Below are 26,935 nucleotides of genomic sequence, written 5' to 3' on the forward strand. Positions count from 1 at the left end.
TCAGCAAGCGTAAATGCAGATAAAAGTGGGTGGATGGTCACAGCCAATGCAGGCTGTAATAAATTCTGCGAATCAGTCCAATCACATACTATATGTATCTATTTTCTACAACCATGAGTCATGGTGAGCTGTCGCTTACCCCAGGTGACTTATAGAGGTAGACTGCATCCAATCACTACATATAGAGAAAGATCATTACCACTCAGATTCAAACCATTACTGAATGAGAACAGAAGCCATGCTGCCTATATCGTTGTTAATTGACTACACCAAGGGTGTCAAAAATCTGACCTGTGAATCATTTCCGGCCCAGCGTCCTTTTTTTTTTTCCTGTGCTTCAAGCTCAGTACCTGAGCGTGTTTGTTTAAAGCAGAATGAACAAAGTGAACCCTGTTGTCAGTCATCGAGTCTCTTAGTCTCTTGGGTGGAGGAAGGGGGGTCGCAAGCATACACGCACGCACGCACACAGCAGGTGGCCTTGTGAGGAACAACGCAAGGTAATGTAACAGAAAAAAGGGTGATTACACAGCCAAATGTCAGTTCGAATATTTCCCCTGCAAACCGAATGAGCAAGGTGAGCCCATCAACACGGACGACCCACCATGCCGAATATTTTTTTCCCTCCTGACAGCAAACACTAGTAGCTGTTTAGTTTGCTACGTCGCAAAAGAAATAATTCTCTTCAATACAGTTGAAACGCCAGAAGTGTAGTCTTGTTTGTCAAGACTTGAGACACCAATTCATTTATCGTTTTGTCTATCATTTGATTTTTGAGTGATTTTTCTTTCTTTTTTGTCTTAATATGTATTTTATTGTTTTTGATTGGTGATTTTTATTATTGTGCATGGGAATTTGGGGAGTGGCTTTGTGCCATGCTGGGCAATTAGACGTACCAGAGGCATTTCTGTTGACACGTCTGTAACATACCTGACTATTTGGGGGCTGAAAAAAAGTAGACTAAACTCTATGCTTGCTGGAACCAGGTCTAAATATTGGTGCCGGTAACACAACAGCTGGAACCAGGTCTAAATATTGGTGCCGGTAACACAACAGTGTGTATTGGACTCTCTCTCTCTCTCTCTCTCTCTCTCTCTCTCTCTCTCTCTCTCTCTCTCTCTCTCTCTCTCTCTCTCTCTCTCTCTATCGAGTTAATATTTTGTCTATAATTAATTTGATACTTTCATTATTTTTCACTTTCAATTAGTACCTTTAAAAACACATTTTGCAACTTGCTGTCGACTGAAAATGACATCACAAGGGCTCAGGTAACCAATCACAGCTCACCTGTTTTCTAGGTTTGGTCATGTGACATTCACAAGCTGAGCGGTGATTGGTTACCTGAGCCCTTGTGATGTCATTTTCAGTCGACAGCAAGTTGCAAAATGTGTTTTTAAAGGTACTAATTGTACATTAAAAATAATTAAAATATCAAATTTATTATAGGCAAAATATTCATGTTTGACTGCCAAAAATGGCTAAATAAGTTAAGTATCCCTTTAAATATGCCTTTTTTTGTTTGTTTTTTGTTCAAAGTTGTGAGGTTGTCAAACGTTTTTATCCATTCATCCATTTTCTGAACCACTTGCTCCTCACAAGGGTCGTGGGGGATGCTGGAGCCTATCCCAGCTGGCTATGGGGAGTAGGAGGGGTACACCATGAACAAGTTCTTTTTATATATTTTTACTGTTTATAGTTATAGAAATAGCTATTAATGGTTGTGATTAGAGACTTTTTCTAGAATTAAGTTTAACTAGGTTAAAGTATTTTGACTTATTTAAACATGAACCCAGCATTTGAGGGCTAAGATATGAAATTAACATTTTGAATTAAGAATTATATGTGTATCATGATACTTTCCTTCGTGTCAGTTAAGAGTTTATTTCTTTTTGATAGATTTAACTCTATATCTTAAACTTTCAAAGACGTGATTTTCTTTCTATTTTAAAACTTTTTCAAACAATATGTAAATTCTTAATCATTTATTAAATTTAACAACATTTATCTGGAATATGATTATTACAATTCTTTTGTGGATTAGTGCGGTAATACTTTTAATACTTTTACTTTTAAATAATAAAGTAATATTAGTAATAAAGTAAACTAAGTAAATAGTAAAAGCAAGCAAGGTGTCCCATTTCATACTATTTCTTTTTAACTTCTTTCTAACTTCAAGGTCTATCTCAGTCATACTTCTAGCAACCACCTTGGTCTTTTAGCGAATGAATAACTATACCTTATGCCATCGTTAACTGCTATTCCCTGAATCTATAAAATTACTTCGTCTTATTTTAAATTAGGACAACAAGCCCGAGTCGGTTAACAAAACCCACTAAACTTGTTTAGGTCTTAACAAGTGCAACCGATCATTTAGAGAAGGAGCCGCTGTAAAAAGAGCGTGTTCAGACTTATCCTTATTTCGAATTGGTTACTCAATAAGGGTGTATCTGAAACAAGACCGGGATGACGCTTTAAAACCGGGGCGGTGACAACCTAAACGAATAATTCTCGCAGCTAGCTTGGAGAGTTCCCGTCAACTTTGACACGGTCACACCAGATGGAGATAAAGGGAGCTTTAACCAAGTGAACGGAGAGTCGGCAAGGTAAGCGAGACCTGACACTACCTATTATTGTATTACAGTTTTTCTCTATAGGTTTGGCACATTTCTTGAAACTGATATTATGTTTTCAAAATACCATGGACAAATCCCAAAACCACCTTACAATGTCAATTGAATCACATTCCTCATTGCTCTCATCAAATTGCCAATGTCTTAGTACATATCTTAATTTCCTCAGTGGATCTATGCAAATGGTTGTATAAATTTAACCTACAGTCAGCACAATATGCCTGTGGTGTGATCTTTATAGATGCACTTTGTAGTAGTTTGGTCCACACATCCCTGTGATTTGGTATGTTCCATCTACCCGCGACTTGTAGGTAGCGGGCGCGGGCCAAAGGAGAGTAGCGTGTGGTCCGTTACAATAAAGCCTACAGTGTTGGACCTCGACGCAGCAGTACCCTCTTTCTTTTAGATAGAATTACACAACAGTGCCCACATTAATGAATAGATCTTGCTGATCGAACTGGATTGTTTTTCAGTCTAATGGTTGTCCTCTCCAAAACATGTCAGCAGGATTTCAGTGTAATATGCAAAATCATCTATTCAATTGTCAAAATGTGAATTTACATTGTGACCATCTCATCAGGGGCTGGTTTACCACCCACCCAAGGATGCTCATAGAGCAACTACCACCTTACTCTCTTTTCCTCAATCCAAATGAGAAGGGTTTTTTTTCCGCTTAGAGGTGGAGAGTGTATGAACTAGGGATGTCCGGTTAACCGGCACTAATTTGGTATCAGGGTACTGCGTCATTTAAAACTATACTATACTGCGTTTTGTATAGTACTAGTACTTACAGCGGCCCCGCTCGCCAAGTGACCTTACCAAGACTCGTAACTAGCCCGATGTGGTGTGTGTGTGTGTGGGGGGGGGACAAGTAGCAGCGTGGTTTGGCCCACGCGTGCGCAGCAAGAGAAGAAGAAGGAGCCCATGAATAGGCTGTCACTATAAGAAATTTTGCTTGGCGATAAATTGCCCCTGAAATTATTCTGATAAACGATAAATAATACATCCATCCATCCATTTTCTTGACCGCTTAATCTTCATAAGGGTCGCGGGGGGTGCTGGCGCCCATCTCAGCTGGCTCTGGGCAGTAGGCGGGGGACACCCTGGACTGGTTGCCAGCCAATCGCAGGGCACACAGAGACGAACAACCATCCACACTCACAAGCACACCTAGGGACAATTCGGAGCACCCAATTAACCTGCCATGCATGTCTTTGGAATGTGGGAGGAGATCGGAGTGTCCGGAGAAGACACGATAAATAATATTACAGTTTTATACAATTTTTCAACTAATGTAATGATAATGGTATAATGAATAAATCCAAAGAATTCCCACACATGAGCAGTTGCATTCGGCTTTGATACCAGCTCCATTTGTCCGCATTATTTCCAAATGATGGCTGTCCCTACTCCTCAGGGGCTCTCACGCTGACTCTAATGCGCCAAATGCACCGCTGTTGTGCCAAAGTAGTTACCTCCGAAAAAATGTGTATCCCCTGCCACAGGATCTTATAACTTTTACCACATAAAAGTGGCGATTTTTCGAACATGTTGTTCCTTGTTACTAACCCTAACCATTAGGGGTGTGCTCAAAAAATCGATACGGCAATATATCGTTGCGGGCCTCATGACAATACACGTATCGATACGCAGGCGTCAGAATCGATTTTGCTCGTTAACTTTAAATAGGTAGTTAACGTTTTCCTTTGCAGCTTTCATTGTACCTAAAAAATAAAAACCAGCAGCGTCTTTGAAGTTAATTGCCTTCAATTAATGCAAAAATAGCTCACCAGTGATTGGACACTATGTCTTGCTAAGAAAAATGAAATCAAGGAAGAATATCAACATTTATTTACTTATAAACTTAACATGGCACGTGTCTTAATGTACCAATTTTCATATATTTTGTTTAAAAACAAAATAGAATGTTACGTGAAAAAAATGCGTTTTTATTTTGCCAAATATTTCAAATAAGCACATTTTAGAGCTGTAATTTCAATACTTTTGATATTTTTGCTCATATCGGCTCATGCCTATTAATAAATGTTCCCGGTGTGTCTGTGAAAGCTGATCCTTGCTCTGCAGTGCATGCACATTTAGACCAGGCATGCCGCTTGGTGGTAAACCAGAAGAGCTGCTAATAAAAATATTTTTGTCATATCCTTTAACATTTGACTTATTATAAAATGCAAGAAAATTAATGTAATATATCGGGATACGTATCGCCTTGACGATCAAGTATTGGGATACATATGTATCGCGATACTTATCGTATCGTGACCCCTGTATCGTGATACGTTATCGTATCGTGAAGTTGGCGGCAATACCCAGCCCTACTAACCATCACCTGAAACTTCAAACGTGGAAGAAAACTGAAACCGAAAACCTTTTTCTCTGTATGCTGAGATTTCCTACTGCGTGCGTGATTATGGAACGCACCTAAAGTCCATTGCAGAATGTGAGCGTGTTCTTGATTTTCTTTTGTTTATCTGCGATAATATTCTTTTTTTTTGTTACAAAACCGTGTTTCTCAAACTCTAAAACACATGTGTCTTCTTCATGCGTTTATTGAAAAACATGCGTGCTCGTGGCAGAGGATACAAGTTTTTTTTTCTGGGGTAGCTACTTTGGCCAAGCACCGCCTCCCAGAGTGTGTGTCAAGATGATTCATATATGATATATATTGATATATAATCAATATATATACAGTCAAACCTCGGTTTTCGAAAGCTTCTGTTCTCAACCAAATCGGTTTTCAACCAGAAAATTCGAGAATTTTATGTCTCGTCCAAAAATTCAGCTCCCAACCAAACTGAAAAAAGCCGAGCGTACCTGAACGCGACTCACTCGGGAGCCGAGCTAACTCGAATGCCTAGGATGCTTCCTCCGTAGCACATTCGTGTTCAAAGTTCGTTTGGAGCAGACCTGTTCATTGTTATTTACGCAAATCTTTTTTTTAGTTTTGCATCGTATATTAGCCCCTAATCATGGGTCCAAAGAAAGCAAGTACAAGTGGTAAAGCTGGTGAAGAAAAGAGGAAAGTAGTGCGCAGAACTATTGAATTTAAAAAAGAAATGTTTGCATTTTGTTTTTTTCCCCCCATCATTTTAGATAGGATATCTAAATAAAACAGTGTCTATTTCTACCCTTTTCTATTTATGGTAAACAGTATACAGTGCAGTTTATGGTGTAAAATAGTAAAAAAAAAAAAAAAAAAAAAAAAACCTTGGAAAAGGTTTTTTTAGACTTGGAACGGATTAAAATGATTTACATTAATTATAATAGGAAAATTGTTTCGGATTTCGAACAATTCGCTTTTAGAACAGCCTTCTGGAACGGATTATGTTCGAAAACCGAGGTTTAACTGTATATTAAAAGTAGTTAAGTACATAAGTAAATAAAATAAATATAAATTAATTAATTACACAAAATAGGGCGGGCACCATAAAACACAATGCCAAGTCTCATGTTGAGTCAAAGGCCAAAGAATAAAGATGTGTTTTAAGACAAGTTTTTGTTTTGTTTTTTAAACGTGGATAGAACTGAGTTTTAATTTCACTGTAGATGAAAATTTAACTGAGGAGTGGCCAAAGGAAGTACAAGCTTTTGCACCGTACTTTTGGGATTATGAGATGAATGAAGTTACTAGAATGCAGACTGCGAGCAGTGTGATGGATATTTAATAATGACTCACCATCTATTTGTTTTTGTCATTTATAAGCAACATCCAGTTGGAAGGTCAAAATCCTCATAAAGTGAATGATCAGTGCAATTAAGAATAAGTCAAGCCTTATTTATTACCTACGGAGCCCCTCTGGTCTCAGGGTCAGAATTTTTTTTTTGCTAATCTGTACCCACAGTTTAGTAAACTGTACCCACGGTTTAACAATCTGTACCCACAGTTTACTAATCAGTACCCACAGTTCTAAACCTTACCCCCGGTTTAGCTCTTCTGTGGCGTTATGTAATACGCATGCACAAGCACGTTCGAACGATGCTTCTTTTCATCTTAAACTGTAGATTTATGAATTCAGTTGAGTTCAAGTAAAAGGGCAGAAAACATTTTGATGACGAGTGACAGTCTTAACAGCCACAGACAACCATTCACTTCTACTGTACGTAATTACTTTTAAGCAAAGTCAGCATTCTTTTCCTTTCTGAACGGCCAAATTTTTAAATCGTGTGGAATATGTTCATTCCTAACAAACGCAGACAGATAGAAGAGTTTAAAACATTATCATAAGACCGTAAAAAATGTGTCGGTAAACAAGATAAATACATAGTTCATGAGCAAGTGAGTGCAGAAACTCACAAGAGACAAGAGCTGAGAGTTAGCAAGGTAAACAATTCCAACAAGGTGCAGACAGTGGGCAAAAACTTAAAAAGGTCAGCTATGAAGAATGGCAAGACAGCACAAATTAACAGAAGTTGTACTGTCAGGATGGCATAGGTACCGGTACTCTGGAGCTACAGTGTAGAGTGTACTCAGAGACTTGAGACTTGTGTTGATGCTTTGTGAGCGTGTGTGCACATGTATATGTGCATGTGTGAGTGCTGCCTCTTCCCTCTATAAAAAAAAAAAAAAAAAAAAAAAAAAAAAAACACAAACAAAAAACCTGAAGGAGCCCCATGGATTTAAGTCAGCAGGATCAGACGTCAGACAGATCCTTTTGAGATGGAGAATGCCCAGGTCAACCCCATAACAACAGACCAAGAGATTAAATGAATAGCGGAACATAACTACAATATTCAAGACTTGATAAGCACAGTTTTCAAAAGTGTTTTACAAAATAGCATCCTTTAGCCTTTCACACTCATAGAATGTTCTTGTAGCCTAATGATGGTGGAGGCTGCTGTTCCCTCCAAACATCAATATTCTTACTTTTTTCAAGTCGTTAAAACACTTAAATAATATAGATTAACATATTTCATGTTTAATAAATCACTGTGTCCCTTTCTATATGGAGAATGTGCTATTTGCTTTCGCCTGCTTTGTTGCAATTAAAATTGTCACTTGTGACTGTGTTCTTTTGTGCAGACATGGTGTAATATAGTGACATGTTTCTAGCCATGTATTACATGATCTACATGCTTAGAAGTAAGGGTTCCAAAAGAGTTCTTCGTGAAGGGCAGAGGTTCTATCCAGAACTATGGGCTTCTGGGGAACCCTTTTTTGGTAAAATAAATAAATAAATACATCTTCAAGGGTTCTTTTAAGACTAAGAACCGATTCAATACAGAGAACCCTTTTTGGAAGACGGGGTTCTTCAAGGGCTGTTGAAAACATGGGTATTAGATGATCCTTACCATCAAATTTTCAGATGTATAGTCATGTTTCAGTCAATCATGCCAATCATGTTTGTTCTTGTACTGCATTGCTGTTGTGTCCAAAATGAGGCCAACTTGCAGCTACGAGGATTCCACCTGACACCAGCAATATACGAACACACAGCAGAAGCAGCATGGCTCATTTGGTATACTGGCCGTCCCCAAACCTGAAGGTTGTGGCTTTGTACTTCACCCTTTGAGTAGGCTTTTTTATTTTTATTTTTTTTTTTTAAATAAACTTGGTAAATGTACTCAAAACTATCATTGTACTATTGACTGAGAAATTCTAAGGTTTTTCAAGTCTATTTCTTGTTGCGTGTAGCTTGTGGCTGTGGCCTATGAGATAGAGCTGGTTGTTTGTTAATCAGAAGGTCTACTGTTCAAGTTTCACTCTTTCTATTTTTTGTCAGTGCACTATGCAACTGAGACTGGGATTTGAGAGCCATTTGTCTACAGAAGAACTTTTTTTTGCATGAAAATTTCCCATTTGTGATGTACAACACTTAACCGAAGAATACAATACAAATATATGATGTAGCAACACAATATACTCTCTGTATATTTTGTTCCTGCCGTTTATTCACTTTTGAAAATTGCGGAGTTGACATATTTCTGGTTTTGTGTGAATGGTGGCTGTGGCTCAGGGGGTAGAGCTGTTTGAGCAGTAGGTAAAAAGTCAGCTGTACAAATCCCACTTTCTCCAATTTGTGACATTGAGTCTTTGGGCCAGGCATTTTACACACATTGCCTACAGTTCTGCTCACACTGGTGTACGAATGGTGTGAATGTTTGGTCGTGGTTGTGTTACTCAGGGGAAAAGCTGGATTTTAGTGTATATGTCGTGGGAGCTGGCTGCCATGATAGTTGGGCTGGGCATTGAATGACGATTTTGCTACAGAGTACACGCTCCGCCCTCTTCAAAACAGGTGTGACATATCAGTGGTGATTACTATTCACTCACGTGATCACCTGTCTATGAATTTGTAAGACAAGCTAGATTGAAGTGAAACGTCAAGTGATCGGAAACCTGAAATAATCAAGCTAAGTTAAATCTTATTTCAGCAAGTGTGACTGTAGGACCCTTAACGTTAACATTTGTTTCTCTTTTGTAGACACGCGAGAGTTTGGACCAAAAAAAAAAAAGAAGTGTGCCACTGCCTTCAACAAGTGGATTAAGGGTGACTATTGAACCTCCTTTTCCAGTAATTTATTTTTACTGAACAGTATTTCAACTTTATTAAAAGTAATTAATATGAAAACCTTGTTGGGTTCCTTCACTTTCAACTGATTTTGTGCCAGTGTAGTGTTAAAGTTTGCTGTTTTATATATACGAGGACACACTCAACTGTTTCACTTAACTGGGTTGTAGACTTTATTACAAACGAACAGCGCGTGCGGCACATATACCTCGGTCTCCTACTGATGACGTCACACTCCGCGACATGTTAATGTGTTAGCACATAAACAAATAATATTGCTACATGGAGGCTCTTGTTATAGGAGCCACGCTTATTCAGTCTGTTCCACTGTCACCATTATGATGTGCCGATAAATGAATTAAATGAATGACTGCGTGCTCGGACTGCTCTCATTCGACCATGCATGGCTTTACTTAATTTTTTTATAAATGGCTTCATCTGATGCAGTATGCATGTATGCCTTGTATTGTATTGGTGCTACTGTCTTCTTCTTTTTTTTTCTTTTTTTTTGTATTTTATTTTTTTGTCCTCCCATTCCATGTCGCGATTGCTGGAGATGATCTGAATCCTCCTGCTGAGGACAGCCTGGTGTGCATGGCTTGCATGCACTTCGCTGTCATGTTACTGATTCCACTGGACCTGTGTTCGCTTTTGTCCTGCCCTCCCTCCGAGACCTACATAATAGTTTTTCCTTAGAGAGTCTGCTTGTCCTTATCCATCATTGTTTGAAGATTTTTAAATAATAATAATAAAAAATACTCATTAAAAATAAAAAAAAATTGTTCGTATGTTTCTCAGTTTCAACAATGATTAACATAATTAAACAATAATCTGATCTGTAGAATAGTGTGGTTAATAAACACCCCATATAAAAAACAACAACAAAAAAACTCCTTGCACAGGTTCTAGATAAATCCCTTGAAACATAAAATGGTTGTCAGTATAATTTACTCTGTTCTAGATAATACTGTTGCAATATGAAAGATGTCTTTGAGGAACTTGATGTGAAGATTCTAGATGAAACCCTTGTAATGTAAAAAGGTTCTCAGTAGAACTTCTATGAAGGTTATACATGAAACCTTGCAATATGAAAGAGTTCTCAGTGGAACGTTCTGTGAAGGTTCTAGATGAAACCCTTGAAATATAAAATGGTTATCAGTGGATCTCGTTGTGAAGGTTGTGGATGAAACTCTTGGGACATAACAGGGTTCTCAGTGGAACTCCCTGTGTAAGATCTAGACGAAACCCTTCAAGGGTTCTTTGTTGAACCTCTCATACAGGGTTCTGGGTGGAACCTTTCACAGAAGGTTCTGGGTATAACCCATTATGTTCTCAGTAGAACCCTTTGGTAGGGTTGCAGGTGGAACCTTAATAAATAATTCTAACAGGAACCCAAAAAGGGTTCTCCTATGAGGACAGGCTGGGGAACCTAAAAAGGTTCTAACAAGCACTTTTACTTCTAAGAGTGTAGTCCAACAGATTTCCGTCAAAAATAAAGGCTGGATGTTTTCAAATGAAATTGTAAAGTGGGTGGTAAGGGGCACAGCAACCCTTACAGTCACCGTTTAGTATTTTGTCGCGAAGGAGAGCAGTACTTGACAAGACAAGAGCATAAAGTTGAACAACCAGTTTTTTTTATTGGCTGATTGCAAACTAGATCAACCACTTAAAAAGGTCACAAATAAAACACAAAACAATGCATGCAATTGTCTATTTAATAAAAAGGTAGGGGGTAATGATAGTCAATCAAACAATTAATCCAATGAGTTCACAGTTCCACAGCGGCCTCTGGGGGTCCGTCATCACTGCTCTCTATAGGAATCACACCACCGGCGTCCAGCTTGGCCTACTGGGGGATGAGAGGGGAACAGTAAGCCATCCACTCTTCAAGACCACGAGACGTATCCAGTGTTAAACTGGACAATCACAGCAAACATTGTATTGATTGGGAAACTCACAGCAGTTATCCAGCCTGCAATACACAAATGCCACGCCCTCTTGTGATCCTCGGCTACCGTCTTGGGCAGGGGTCGCACCACCAACGTCTCCACTCGGCAGAGGCTCCCACTTCTGCCACCCGCGCCCACCAGCTTCTCCCACAAGCGTCAGGACAAAAAGGGCAGCAATGGCCTCCACAGCTCTCAGCAAGTCCAGGGCCCCGGCAGCAATCAACAACGATCCCGCCTACCGACTGTCCTTTTAAGGGCCCTGTGATCAAAGTGATCCAGACAGCACTGTTGTGGCATGGAAAAAACTGTATCCCAAAAATACATTGAATACTGTAGTTCTTTTTTTTTTCTTTTTTTTTTTTCTTTTTTTTTTTTTTTCTTTAAGAGCTCAGAATTGTTCATTCGGTAGTCTTACCGATTCAACGTCTTATCATCATTGCTCTTTTTTTTGTTTTTGTTTTTTTGTTTGTGTGTGCGTGCGTGCGTGCGCGTGCGTGCGTGCGTGTGCGTGCAAATACGTATAAATTTATACTCATTAATTCACCTAAAGCCTTATAAATATCCCATTACCCTTCGCCTTAACCAGGTACTTCAGAATCTTGCCAGAGTCGTGAAGTTTAAATGGTCAGGAGACCAGAGAAAAGGTCAGAAAAAAATAAAGAGAAAAGAAAGATAAATCAAAGTGAAATCCAGCACCGACCAAACACTTCCTGCCTTCCCCATGATTACAAAATCAAAGTCTTACGCCAACCCCGGAAGCCTCTAAATTCCAGCAAATTTAGCGAGATCTCAAGAGACCAGAGGAAAAACTCAAGAGAGGAAGGAGGGAAGGATCGATAAGGCAGAGTGAGATCCATAGAAGCCAGTACATCCAATCCATCAAAGTGAAATCCAGCACCAACAAAACCCCTCCTGCGTGGTTACAAAACCAGAGTCTTATGCCAACCCCAGAAGCCTCAAACTTCCAATAAATTGAGATCTCAAGTGACCAGAGGAAAACCTAAAGAGAGGAAGGAGGGAAGGATAGATAAAGCAAAGTGAGATCCACAGACACCAGCACCCACTGATTCAAGGGGCTGTGGGAGGGAGAGGCTACTTCTGTTGAGTTTCAGTAGATGCTGGTGCGACGGATCTGGCATGCATAAGGACCACCACCAAAGAAAGAAAGCCGTCAACCGCGGTCCAGCAAAGCGAGCACCGCACCCCCCCGAAATCCCCAGGCCGCGGCAGCACCAAGGCCACCCCCAAGCCACCCGAGCGGACACCGGTCGGCGAGCCGACCCAGATGCCCGGAACACCCCCGCCCCAGCCCCGGCCCACACCCCAGAGCCCAAGGCCGCAGAACGAGGCCCAGCGGGCCCCCACAGCGCCCCACCGGTCCCCAGCCCCCACCCCCCACGACCCCCCCGCACCCCACCCAAACCCGCCACCCACCACGACCCAGGCCCCACCACCCCCGGCCCCCAAACCCCCGAACACACCCCGACCCCCAACACCCAACCCCCCACCCACCCATACCTCCACCCCCCCAAACAAGCTGCCCCCCCCCCCCCCCGACGACCGCCAACCCCCCCGCGAACCCGGCCCCCCGCGAGCCCCCCCCACCCCCGGAAACCGGCACCGGGCAGCAGCGCAGAGAGGGAAAACGTGCCCACCCCACCTCCAGCCGTGCGAGAGTAGCACAGCGGCGGGAGGGGGGAAGCAGAGGAGGAAGCACCAGGGGAAAAGGCGGAGCACCAGAACACCGAGCCCGGTGGGGAGAGGCCCCGGTCGTCACGCCAGCGTACTAGTGACACCTAACCCTGTTACTGAGTCCGCCAGCTCGCCGACTGGCGAGCTCTACCCTTACACCGTGAATGTGGCCCCACCCAGTGTATATACAAGTGTGTGCGTGTGGTGCATTAAAATTGGGAGCAGGTGAGTCGGAGCAGAGGGAAAAAATTTCCCCTACACCGACACACCCGCATCCCCCCCCCAAAAAAAAAGGAGGGACAAAGTGGTGGGGCAGGGACACAGATGGGGGGGACCACAGCGCTGCCAGGCACTGCAGTCCATCCCCTCTGATGGCTCCCCGCCCCAACTCACCCCTCCCCTTGGACATGAAGTGCATTAAAATTGGAGGGGAGTTGAAGGGTGAAGACGGTGTTTCCACCCTTCCCCACCCCACCAAGAAATGTGTTGTGTGCCCTATGTGTATATTTACAAAGTGTATAGTGCAAAACTAGTGAAGTGAGTAAGAGGAGCGACCAGCGGGGCCTCACCCAACCCGGCGGGTGTAGGTGGCACGCCCGTCCCCCAGCACCCCCCACCCCCACCCGCCCCCCACCCCACCCATCTGGCACCACAATAGGACCGGCCTCCGGAGCCCGCCCGGGGCGCCAGGAGTTCTACCGGAGTGGGGCAGGCCTCAAACCCCCGCCCGGCCCCCGGAGCCCGACGCCCGGGCGGGAGGGAGCCCCAGGCCCAGGGAGAGGGAGGGGGAGGGGGGCCGACAGGGAAGGGGGGAGGGGGAAGCGGGGGGAAGACGACAAGAAGGCGAAAGGGCGGCTGCAGGGCAGGAGGGGGGGAGGGAGGGCGACAAGGGAAAAGGGACCGGGAGGCACAGGAGGATGGGCGGGAGGAGGCGAGGAGGGAGAGGCGACGGGGGGGAGGAAGGGGGAGGGGAGAGGGAGCCACGGGGCACACCAGAGGCCCACCCGCCAAGATTTTAGTCCAGAAATGCAGCACTGGAGTACATGACCATAAAGCATGAAGATAAGTATCGGCAGTGTTTTGTGAGCACTGGAGACAAATGTCGGAGTCAGAGAGTCCCATTTTTTTCATCATATATTGTGTAATATATGTTCTATGAAGTATCTTATATTGGATAAGTTGCAAATTTGTCTGTTTGGTCATTTTAAATACATTTTCACAGATTTGGGTCCAAAAGTCTGGTTCCGGAACTATAGACAAGTCTTTTTCCCATTTTAAAGTCGGTAAATACGTTTTATTTGTGTATAAAAATAACTTATATATTTTTGATATTTTCTTTATTGTTGTTGGAGAAAGCTTCATAATATCTTTAGCTAAGACAGGCAGTTGGAGCGTATCCTGAAGTGTTGGGATTTGTTTCTTAACCATATTTTTAACTTGCAGATAATGTAAGAAATTTCCATTTTTTATTTCATATTTCTGGACCAAGTTTGTATACGATATAAACTTATTATCTGAGAAAAGATGATGAAGGTGTGTAATTCCTTTCTGCTCCCATAAGCTTAAATGGAACGACTGATTATTAAGTTGAAAGTCGGGGTTATGCCAAATGGGAGAGAGCCCACAGGGCGCCAATTGGGAGTTTGTAATTTCTAATGCCTTCCACCAGGCAGTCAGGGTGGCGGCTATCATTGGGTTTTTAAAACAATTATGTCGTTTTATTGATTTTGTAATAAAGAGTAAATCTAACAGTCTAAGATTATTACAATCCTTCTGCTCCATTTCCAACCAACAGTTAGTATCTCATTTGGGTTGTGTCCATAGCACAAGATATTGTAGTTGATTAGCTATATAATAGTACATAAAGTTTGGTGCCTCTAAACCTCCTTTAGATTTACTTTCCTGAAGAGTAGATAGACTAATTTTAGCTTTTTTTTTATTCCAATAGAATTTTATGATAGCAGAGTCCAGCGATGGGAACCAGTTAGACGTAGGTTTAAATGGAATCATTGAAAATAAATAATTAATCTGGTAAAACTTTCATTTTTATAGTAGCTATCCGTCCTATTAAAGAGATCGGAAGATTATTCCAGCGCTCCAGATCACTACGGATACTGTCCAATAATGGTAAAAAATTTAAAGAAGTTAATTCAGTTAACTTTGGTAAAATTTTAACACCTAAGTATTTTAAATTACCTGTAGGAAAGGAGTAGTGTGGATCCTGACTTGTAGGATTCCATGAATTTTCTGTGATAGGTAATAATGTTGATTTTGTCCAGTTAATAGAGTAATCTGATAAGTGAGAGAATTTAGTTATTAAGTTAAATGCTTCCCCTAGCGAGATAGCAGGTTCTTCTAAATAGAGTAGTATATCATCGGCATATAGATTAATTTTATGTTCTATTGTCCCGGAGTGGATTCCTTGGATCCGTCTATCCTGACGTATAGCTAATGCAAGCGGCTCAATAAATATAGCAAATAATAAAGGAGACATTGGGCACCCTTGTCTTGTTCCCCTTTGTAGAGTAAAACTCTGTGATGTAATCCCATTGGTAGTAACTGTAGCTTTAGGAGAATCATATAATATTGAGACCCATTGAATGAATGACTCCCCGAAGCCGAATTTATTTAAGACAGCAAAGAGGAAGGACCAGTTAACTTTATCGAAGGCTTTTTCTGCATCCAGCGAAATAACAACTGCCTTTTTATCATACCGCTGTGACATACTAATCAAGTTAAAGAGCCTCCTAATATTATTAGTAGAATGACGACCTTTAATAAAACCTGTTTGATCGCTATGAATAATTGTCAAGATTACTGTCTCTAGTCGAGATGCCAAGGCCTTAGCGATAATTTTAATATCGGTATTAATTAGTGATATCGGTCGGTAACTTGACGGGAGGGTGGGGTCTTTTTCTGGCTTTAATAAAAGTTTAATTGCTGCTATATTCATATCTTGACGTATATCACCCTTACTTTTAATTTCAGTTACTACTCTTAGAAATAATGGAGCAAACATTAACCAGAAATGTTTAAAAAATATAGCCGAATAGCCGTCTGGACCAGGTGCTCTGCCATTAGGCATACTGTCTAAAGCACGATACAACTCATCTATAGTAAGCGGGGCATCTAGAATATCTTTATGTTCAATAGGTAACTGAGGTATATTTAAGCTATTTAGGAATACCTCAATATGTTCAGGGTTAGGTCTATTAATTTCTGAGTATAGATTTCGATAATAGTTATAAAAAATATGGTTAATTTCTTTTGGTGATTGTGTGCATTCACCATTTATATCTTTAATAGCCGTTATAAGAGATTTTTCCCGATTCCGTTGAAGTTGATTTGCCAGGAATTTACCTGATTTATTATTATGTTCAAAATTATTATATCTCAACTGTTGTATTATAAACTCTGTCTTTTTAGATAACATGTTATCTAACTGTATTTTTATATTCTGTAGTTCTATCCATATTTGATTATTTTGGTTTAATGCATATTCATCCGTTAGTTGTTTAATTTTATCTTCCAGGTATTTTTCTAATTTTTGATCCTGTTTCTTTTTATAAGTTGAATATGATATAATTTTCCCTCTAATTACCACTTTTCCTGCTTCCCAGAGAAGAGATGGAGATATATTTGGAGAGTCATTTATTTCCAAAAAATCTGCCCACTCCCTTCTAATAATTTTATCAAACTCTACGTCTTTCAGTAATGAGATGTTAAAACGCCATATCGGGGGAAGTTTAAAGGTAGAGTCAATTTTTAGAGTGAGAGAGACTGGTGCATGATCACTTATAATTATAGAATGTATTTTTATAGCAGTTTTATCAACAATAGAATTATTTGTAAGGAAAAAATCAATTCTTGAGAATGATCGGTGCACCGCAGAGAAGAAAGTAAATTCCTTCTTAGTTGGGTTTTGAAGTCTCCAGCCATCGCTGAGGCCAAAATCCTCCAAATATTCATCTATTACTTTAGCGGATCGTAATCGCCTTGTATATATCGTATTATTAGAACGATCTATTAACGGGTTTAAGACCGTGATAAAATCACCTCCAATAATAATAGTAGAATTTGTTGCTAAATCGAGTAACCGAGAGAAAAATTCATGGAAAAAATCCGGGTCATCATTATTTGGGGCATATAAATTACCAATTGTATATACTTTATTAAATATAGTTACCTGGATAATAATATATCGGCCCTTGACTTCGGATGAAGGTCGTTGAGTGCGAGCCTGCTTGGCGACTGCTGTGGCAGTGATTTCCCCCTCTTACAGCGCATACAATGAAAATTGTGTGTGAAAACAATGCCATGCGCAGAGACAGAGTAGGAAGGCCGCATGGCAGCTGAGTGGGGAACCGTGTCAAGGATGTGATGTCTGGACAACGACAACAGACCAGACATTCCATGTGCGCAACTTTGGGAGGGGTTAGTCTACATTTCTCAGTGAAATAGTTGTCAAGGATTGTCTTGCAAAAAACATATTTTTGTGTGTTAGTTTTCAGCAACAATGGCGTCTTTGTACAGCTTATCCAACATAAGGACACCAATGGTAAAAATGACATTTCATGGATAAAGTATTTTATTATATTTGATAGCACAAAAGGCACTTGGTTATAAAAGATAATAAATAAATAAATAAATAAATAAATAAATAAATAGCAGAGATGGGCACTTCTGTCTATCATCAATTCCTGTCAATTGTCATGTGCTGAGGTTGGATCCCAAAGCGCAGACATAAATAAGATTTTGACTATTTATTCACATAGAGAGGCATGGAACAAACTTGACTTGACGTGAAACAAAGAAAGTTGCACAGAGAGACAGTGGTAACAGAAGTAATAATCCGACAAAGACACACACTTCTCAGGAGGCTTATATAGACAAGGAATCGATCTGATTGGTTGTGGCTAGACATGTGGGTAACAGGACTGACATGGAATTAGAGGTAAGATTGAACCTAAAAAATCCAGCCCGACCCGACCCAGGCCCGCGGGCATTAAAGCCCGACCCAGCCCGAGCCCGAACCCGACCAATTAACTTGATTTGCAGGCCCAAGCCCGAAGCAAATTTCAATTTATCCCATAGTATTTTTGGCAGAAGGTTAAAATAATCTATATACAGTGGAACCTCTACTTACGAACGTCTCTTCATACGAAATTTTCGAGTTACGAAACGCCTCAACGGGAAAATATTGCCTCTTGTTACGAAAGAAATTTCTAGATACGAAAGGTAAAAATACATTACCGAACGCAACATACTTTCGGCTATGGCTATTTCCTACCATAGGTACCTATGAGCGTAAATACGAGATCGGTGTCTATGCAGCGTCCTCATCATTTATCCTGCGGCCCATGAGGTGTTCCGATATTTTTCGTAAATGTATGAACTAACAGCCAACGAATTTGTGCAAAAAATCAAACAATTGGTGATTGATGAAGGCACAGTAAGTTTTTAATTGCGACGAGATGGGCCTTTTTAAAAAAAATAAATAAAAAAAAAATAAAAAAAAAGATGCCTCGCCATACCGGAAGTTTCCATGAAGTTTCAGAATTTGTTTAAAAGAATCGCCCAGAAAAAGTGTTCACCAGTCGGGCGTTTGCTCACTAAGATGATGTTTGCCTTGGACATTTCCGAAGGATTGGTTTTAAAAAAAAAAAAGAAGCAAACATCCATGGATCAGTTCTTTACAAAACACCAGGCAAAAAAAAAAAAAACACTTCTGAGAAAGAGGAACATGAACCAAAGAGGGCAAAAAACGATGAGGACAGCAGTTAAAAAGGTAAATGACCATCATTTTTATTCTTTACTTTATTCTTTGTTTTTTTTACATTATGCACAACTCTCATTTATTGTGCAATAATCTAATTGTAACATGTATTTGTTACATGTTTTGATGCATTTTTATGCTTTATAAAACATTTATGTCTGAATTTTGGGAGGCTTGGAATGGATTAGGGCATTTACATGGAAAATGCGTCTCTACTTACAAAATTTTCTACTTAAGAACTTTCTTCCAGAACCAATTAATTTCGTAAGTAAATTTTTATGATAATGATAAATACATTTGCACAACGAAATAACGCTGGAACACAGAATAAGAGGCCAGACAAAGAGAGTGAAAGAGAGATCTTGATGCGTGTCATGAATTCACGTATTCATGGAAGTTCAACAACTGGGCTTTATTAACAGACACACGAGGAAACAACGGCAGCACTCCCTCGGACATATCAGACTGTTGTAAGGAAAAACGCTGTCTCCAGGACGGCCATGCCGAAGGCTGGGTGAAGTCAAACGATTCAGGAGAGTGAAACTTAGCCATCACGTTGCTTCAGTCTTGACTGCAGGGCGAAAAAGCAACTTCTGTGCACGCGAGGCAACAACGACAGAACTCCCAGGCTCAGGCATTTCAGACTGTCGTAAAGTGTGGCTACTGCTGTAAATAAGGGGTGATACTCATTCCAAAGACCGCTAACACCTCCTAGTGGCGAGTCGTAGAATAACAGTTTTAAATGACACCACAATGCGTACTCGCTTAATTACGCGGAGAAATACTGCAGCCCACTAGGCTTTAAATAGAATAATGCACCTTACAGCGCTCCTTCTGTTTTATCCAAATTATTTATTTACAAGTATTCCTTAGTTTAGTATCCACGGATTCCACGCATAGTTTTAGTATTCATTTTTCTAAACATATATTTATTAAAAAAAATTTTTTTAAAAAGTCAGTGAGAGAGAAGCCCGGGCCCGACCCGACCCGAACGTAATGATTGACATTTTAGGCCCGACCCAACCAGAATTTCGGACCGGGTCGGGCTCGGGCTAAAGATCTTACCTCTACATGGAATTATCTGATTGGCTGTTGACCAGGTAAAGGGATTAAAGATTCTTGACATCACATAGCCCTTGACATCACATAACATCACATCGCCTAAAACCAGTTGAAACTAGATGCTAGTTACATCAGTACATAACAGACACTTGTCGTGAACCCAATTTAACAGGTCATGAACTCAAACTTAACCCTGGCGTGACCCCAGACATGACATCCATCCATCCATCCATTTTCTTGACCGCTTATTCCTCACAAGGGTCGCGGGGGCTGCTGGCGCCTATCTCAGCTGGCTCTGGGCAGTAGGCGGGGGACACTCTGGACTGGTTGCCAACCAATCGCAGGGCACACAGAGACGAACAACCATCCACACTCACACGCACACCTAGGGACAATTCGGAACGCCCAATTAACCTGCCATGCATGTCTTTGGAATGTGGGAGGAGACCGGAGTACCCGGAGAAGACCCACGCGGGCACGGGGAGAACATGCAAACTCCACCCAGGAAGGTCCGAGCCTGGACTCGAACCGGAGACCTCAGAACTGGGAAGCGGACGTGCTAACCACTCGACTACCGTGCCGCCTCCAGACATGACAGCAATGACAATTTCAATCTTTCGGCGAGTGCACGACGACGCAAAGCCTCGCAAATATACACGGACTGAGCACCGACTGAAGCAGGTTTACGTCCATCGATCGGGGTGAATATAGATAATCCTTCTCATTGTGTTTATTTTTGAGAGGCTTTGCGTCACAAACATTCGCCAAAAATGCGAAGGCGCTCGCTGCAAAGTGGGCATTGTCATTGATGGTAATTGGCCCACCTCTAAATAATAATAATAATAATAATAATAATAATAATAATAATAATAATAATAATATGCCCTTCGATTGTCTGACAACCAGTCCAGGGTGTACCCCGCCTACTGCCCAGGGCCAGCTGAGATAGGCTCCAGCACCCCCCGCGACCCTTGTGAGGAATAAGCGGTCAAGAAAATGGATGGACGGATGGATAATAATAATAATAATAATAATAATAATAATAATAATAATAATTTAAAAAAAAAGAATAAAACAATGTGACCATCCAGCATGAAACCGAACAGAAGATACACGTACGGTCGTATTGCCTATAACAACGGTAGGTTAACAAAGCAGAAGCGAATGACATCATTTGATCGTGATACTAGCAAATGCTTGTAATCTAAATATAGAGATAATCTTCAATCCTGGGATCTATTCCATTAATGAGTTTATTTCTCCATTTAATTTGATGTAGCCTAATCATGCAGAAAGGCAAGTTATGTCACAATACAATCACGAGAAATTTAAACCAGCTAAACCAGAGGAGATTAGAGTATAGCAAGTCGGGATTAAGTGGAAAAGTTTTGAAATGCCTGTCAATGTTTTGATACTCCTCAATGTTGTTAATGTCATGCAACATTTATGAAAGATGACACACCAAATCAGACATGTTACAAGTGTATGGATTATGCTGTTTGAAGGGGAATGAAATTAAAATGTAATATGAACTCTATTAAAATGTCTTGTACATCATACTGTAATGTTTTGATCATGCCTTGATGTCATCATTTCATGCAAGTGCAATGCATCATGTTTCGTTGATTTGGTTTTGGTTGGATTTGAGTTATGTGTTCTTTGTGTCCCTGTTGTCATTGTCTATCTGTCATTGTCTCGTCTATCTCGTCAAGATTTATCATGTCCACCTGTGCTTGTCATCCCAGTCCCTTGTGTCATACAATTGGTTCCCTCAGCCACGTGTGTCTTGTCCAGGTGTCTCTCGTTTCGTCAGTTTCTATTTAGTTCTCTGTTTTCTAACATTCCTTGTTGGTTCGTTGTCATGTCCTGGTCATGTCTGGTTGCCCTTTTGTTGTCTTGAGTTTGACTTAAGTCATTTCCCCATAATCATTTGCACTTGTTTTGAACTTTCTTTATTTTGTGTTTTTGGATAACTTGTCCCTGGTATGGCTTTTGTTAGATTAATATGTACATTTTTAATTAAATGAAATTTTATTCAATTACTTATTTTTAGCATTGATGCCTTGCCACCATGCTTTTCTGCATACCGTATGTGGGGTATTTTTATTTTTTTTTTATATATAAGCCTCAAGGGCTAGGTGGCGCTGTATTTATAACTGAATGTTGTCATAGAGATACCTTCAGGCCTTGATTATAAGCATACATGTCAAGTGTGGGATTTTTTTTGGAGCATGTACCGTGGAGTTATTAAGCATATCCTTCATTCACGATATTGCTTGTCCATAGAGGCTATCAAAAATAAATAAAAATATATATATGTTTGGATAAGTCTGATGCCAGTGAACATTTTGAGTGGTGGAAACTAAAAGAATATTCATAAATGACTTCGTTATCACACTTAGAATGAGTTTACATTTTTTGTACAAAATACCGTATGTGGGGTATTTTTTTTCCATGTCTCAAGGGCTTAGGTGGCGCTGCATATATAACTGAATGTTGTCATAGAGATAACTTCAGGCCTTGACGATAAACATACATGTCAAGTTTGGGATTTTTTGGAGCATGTCCCGGGGAGTTATCAAGCATATCCTTTTACATTGCGAAACACAAATTTTGATGCCCCGCCCTCATCATATAGTATTTCGAAAAGTCAAAATTTTTCCCCCTGTCGTTGGCTCAGGTCTTGACATGGTCCAGGCCAAGTCTTAACTCAGTCGGATGAAACGTGTAGGAGAAGTGGGCAAAAGTCTGCCCCCTGTGAATGTGCACAAATCGTCAAAAATGGGACATTCAAAAATTCGTAGCTCACTTCCTGTTCATTTTAGCATATGGGTACAAGAGACTTTTTTGTAGGTCTTGGGCTCCCTCATACACCTAAAAATATTCGTCGTTCTTGCTTAAACGTACAACCGGGGCTGCTTCGTTAAAAATTTCGAGGGGGCGCTATTGAGTCATTTTTGTAAAAATAGCACAATCAACAATAAAATATTGCTCATTTTACCAGGCCAGATGTGTGTGCCAAGTTTCAGGAGTTTTTGTGCCAGTTTAGGCCCTCAAAATTGGTGTTGTTTTCTTGGCGAACAGCGCTTACCCACGCCCACAGCGATTCGCAAAAACTCACAAACTTCGTATTGTGACATCATGAAGACCGAAACCCTCATCTGAGCAAATATGAGGTAGGTGCAGTTAATGGGGTTGGAGAAAAACATTGAAGAAAAATCGTAAGAAAAAAAATTGCCAGTAGGTGGCGCTATCAGTAAGATGAAATATAAGTACGTAGATGTCTTAAGGGCTGGACTCTCATCAAATGTGTGAAATTTTGAGAGGATAGGATCATCTGGGTCAAGTTAAAGCAGCTTTTATTGCCACGAAAAATTACCAGACTTTGCGGCACCGTAGCGGCCACGCCCTTTGGCGAAAAGTTACAATATTCGGTGTAGGGCATGATCAACATCTTAAGGCTTGTCTGACCAATTTTCAACTGGATCCCTTCAAAGAGCTTGGCACAGTAGCTAAAAACGTAAAGTATGACATTTATTGTCACCACTAGGTGGTGCTATATATATAACAGAATTTTATCATATAGATGTCTTCAGGCCGTGACTATTAAGTTGCATGAGAAGTTTGAGATTTTTTGGAGCTTGTACATGGGAGTTATTCAGCATTTTTCTGGACAAATGAAATTTTAAAGGCAATATTTGATGCCCCGCCCCCGTCATATAGTATTTCAAAAAGTCAAGATATTTTGCCCAGTTGTTGTCTCAGGTCTTGAGATGATACATGGCAAGTTTGAAGTCAACTGGCTGAAAAATATTTGCAAAGGGGGAAAAAGTATGACCACAGTGAATGTGCCAAAATGGGCCAAAATTGGACATTCAAAAATTCATAGCTCACTTCCTGTACATTTTAGGAAATGGCTTCCACTGACTTTGTTGTGCGTCTCGGGGTGCTACACGTGCCTGCCAATTTTCGTAGCTCTAGCTCAAACGGGCCGGGATTGTTTTTTATTTTTCTACGCTAGGTGGCGCTATAGAGTTGCGTTGTTATGACAACTACATAATATCAAATTTTTCACCGGGCACGAAGAGACTGCAAAGTTTGGTGAGTTTTCGTAAATGTTTAGGCCCTCAAAAATGAGATCGTTTACGGAGAAGAAGAAGAAGAATTCTTACAAAAACAAGAGGGACCTCGCAGCGGTCGCTGCTCGGGCCCTAATAATTCTTACAAAAACAAGAGGGACCTCGCAGCGGTCGCTGCTCGGGCCCTAATTAACGCCTGTGGCTTTTGCTAATATGTGGTGGTGACCGGTGAGTTTGTCCGCGACCACCATTCCCCCCACCTGTATTTTGGACTTTTGTTTTGATATAGCCTGTTTCTGGGCGGTTACTCAACGTTTTCTCTCCAGACAATCACAGAGGGGAGGGTATGTCACTGTGGGCTTGCAGGGTGGCATTTGAACAGAGACTGGAGCAACTGCTCACAAATAATGGATGACAGTACCAAAGAGTGAAAATATTCCGCTATGAAACGTACAACCGATACTGGTGGCGAATCTCTGGTTTGCTTTTAACCAGCTTCTGAGCCCTGAATGAGAGAGAGAGGTTTGGACTGAAGAGCAAAGCGGACTTGGCCTGCTTGCTGTTGGACGCGCAAGTCCCCAAAAGAACAGAATGTTAGCCTACAAATTTAGCGACATGCTAGGTTGCAATCTAGAAGCGTCAAACTTTCGAATATCATTATATTTACACCGGGCAATAGGTGAAGCTCAGCAAAAAGGTGACTGATTCTCCGCGTTTTTATTTATTTAGTTTATTTATTTATTTATTTTAAACCTGTAGGCCTACATACCGGACAGGATGTGATTATAAGCCGTGGATCTGTCATATATATTTTTTTAATTATTATTTTTATCTATCAAAAGTCAGGATGTAACGACATCCAAACATCACGATACGATATTATCACGATATGAAGGTCACGATACGATAATTATCATGATATTGTAGGGTGGGGGGGGTGTATTGGGGGTGATATTTAAAAAAAGATAACAATATTGTAAAAAAAAAAAAAAAAAAAAAAAAAAAAAAGGAGCTCATACTAATAAAAGCACAATATTGTGCTTTTGGACATAACAGCAATGCATATAAACCACCTACAATCTCTAATAACAATATAGAGGCACTTTCTTGCTAAAGAAAGCACACATTGATCACTTCACAAGCAAATTAGGTTCCCCCTCATCTGACAAATAGCATAGATTTTAAACATAGAAGGTCAAAACATCCCTAATGAAAATTAAATTGCACTAATAAACTAGCCACTAGAGGGTGCTAGAACTGCACAAATGGAAATCAACCTAACTTTTTTTTTAACAGATGTGTTCCTTTTAAATATTGTGAACATGACGACGACGATATTGTGGAAGTTTTAATATCACGATATCACGATATTGCCCTTATCGTTACATCCCTAATCAAAAGTACTAGTGGTATCAGTACTTGGTATCAGTATCACTACTCATGAGTTGAGTACTCATCGGTCTGGGGGAAAAAAATTGGTTTCGAACATCCCTTGTTTAAATCAAAAATATATCACACACTATGAGTCCAAAACACTTTAAAACTAGTTTTAGAGTCAACTCACAATATTACCCTTAAAAATAAATGGCTTACACATGCTTTGATTTTGAAGGAAAAAAAAGGAAAATTGCGAGAATGCAAACGTGTGGCAATACCTGTACAAAAGAACCCAATCAATTTGGTTTTATGTTGCTACTTTTTCCAGGTCGCTAAAAGTTTTTGTCCACATGGCAGAATTGATAATGTATCAATGGATAGTTTTCATGTAAGAACAACACTGTGTATGTGACTCAAGTCTTAATGTACTTCTGTCGAATTAGAACGTGATAAGGGTGGTTAAGTTGATTAAAATATTGGAGTCAAGGTTTTTAATAGTCAATATGAACTGAAGGTTAATGAAAGCACAACCCTCTGAAATGTGTGTTAGCTGACAGAGGTCTTCAGTGAGTAAGTCGGAGAATCTTACTGAACGCAAGTTGAGCGTGGAGGGTGAGGTGAATCAGTCAGACAGCCGTGGGCTATTGAAAGTACAGTGAAGCATAGACTGAATTATTAGGGTCAATGGCTCCCAACAGGAGGGAGGTGAGTGCTAAAAACCTGCAGGCATACTGTACGTCAGCTTGCAGCTGTGGCTGACAAGGGGTCGGTCGTGCGATCCCACCAGTGCCTTTCTGTGTTTCGAAATGATTGCAGAGACCAAAATCTTTTCCATAGTTCCATTGTTTAAATAGTACACAACTGCATGGGCATCATCTTGTTTTCTTTCCTCTGGTGAGTGAATCACAACTCTTTAAAGGTTTGTTTAAATGAGATATGTCAGGAGCTATGAAGTGTGGTGGTGGACCCAAATGCAGGAGGCGGACGAGTCAGAGGTGCGAAAAAGGAGTAAATTTAATCCAACAAAAACTAAAGTTGCAAACAGGGCTTGGTGACTAAGAATAACAAAAATACCAAAGGGAAAAAAAACTACAGGAGCAGACTAAACTATGGCAGCATGGACGTGGGGAAACAAGAATAATGAACCGACAAACACTGAAACGAAAACCGATAACTAAGTACACACACGACGAGACACAGCTGGGCAAGACACAAGTGGAAGGGGTTGCTGATTGGTTGGCACATGAGGAAGGGCAGGCAAACACAGGTGGACATGGCAAGGCTTAACGAGACTAGGGAAGACAAGTAAATCAGAACATAAACATGACAAACTCAAAACCCAACAAAAACAAAACCCACCCCAAACAGAACCAAAACATGACTTTACCCCCCCTTCAAGGGACAGCTCCCAGATGTCCCACAAGGTCCACAGATAACAAAAACAGGCGGGAGGGTGCACGGCCCATTACCCGGAGCAGTCCAAAAAACAAAACAAAATGCCAACACTAGAGGTGGCCAGACGAGGAGTGCCCAGAGGGGCCAGTCAGGTGGGCGTCCCGGACGCCAGACGAGAGAGTTCCGTCGGAGCCGGTCAGGAGGGCGTCCCCGACGCCCGACGAGGAGGGCCCGGCGGGGCCAGTCAGGAGGGCGTCCCTGACGCCCGACGAGGAGCAGAGGTGGCGGCGGGGTGTTCGCCGCCAGACGAGGAGCAGGAGGCGACGGCTTCAAGTCGTGCGCCGCCAGGGTAGAAGCTGGTGAAGGCGGCCGCCGGCCGGGCGCCGCCGGAACTGGTGCAGGCGAAGGCGGCCGCCGCCGGAACTGGTGCAGGCGAAGGCGGCCGCCGCCG

This window comes from Festucalex cinctus, chromosome 10, assembly GCF_051991245.1.
Source record: "Festucalex cinctus isolate MCC-2025b chromosome 10, RoL_Fcin_1.0, whole genome shotgun sequence".
Lineage (NCBI taxonomy): Eukaryota > Metazoa > Chordata > Actinopteri > Syngnathiformes > Syngnathidae > Festucalex > Festucalex cinctus.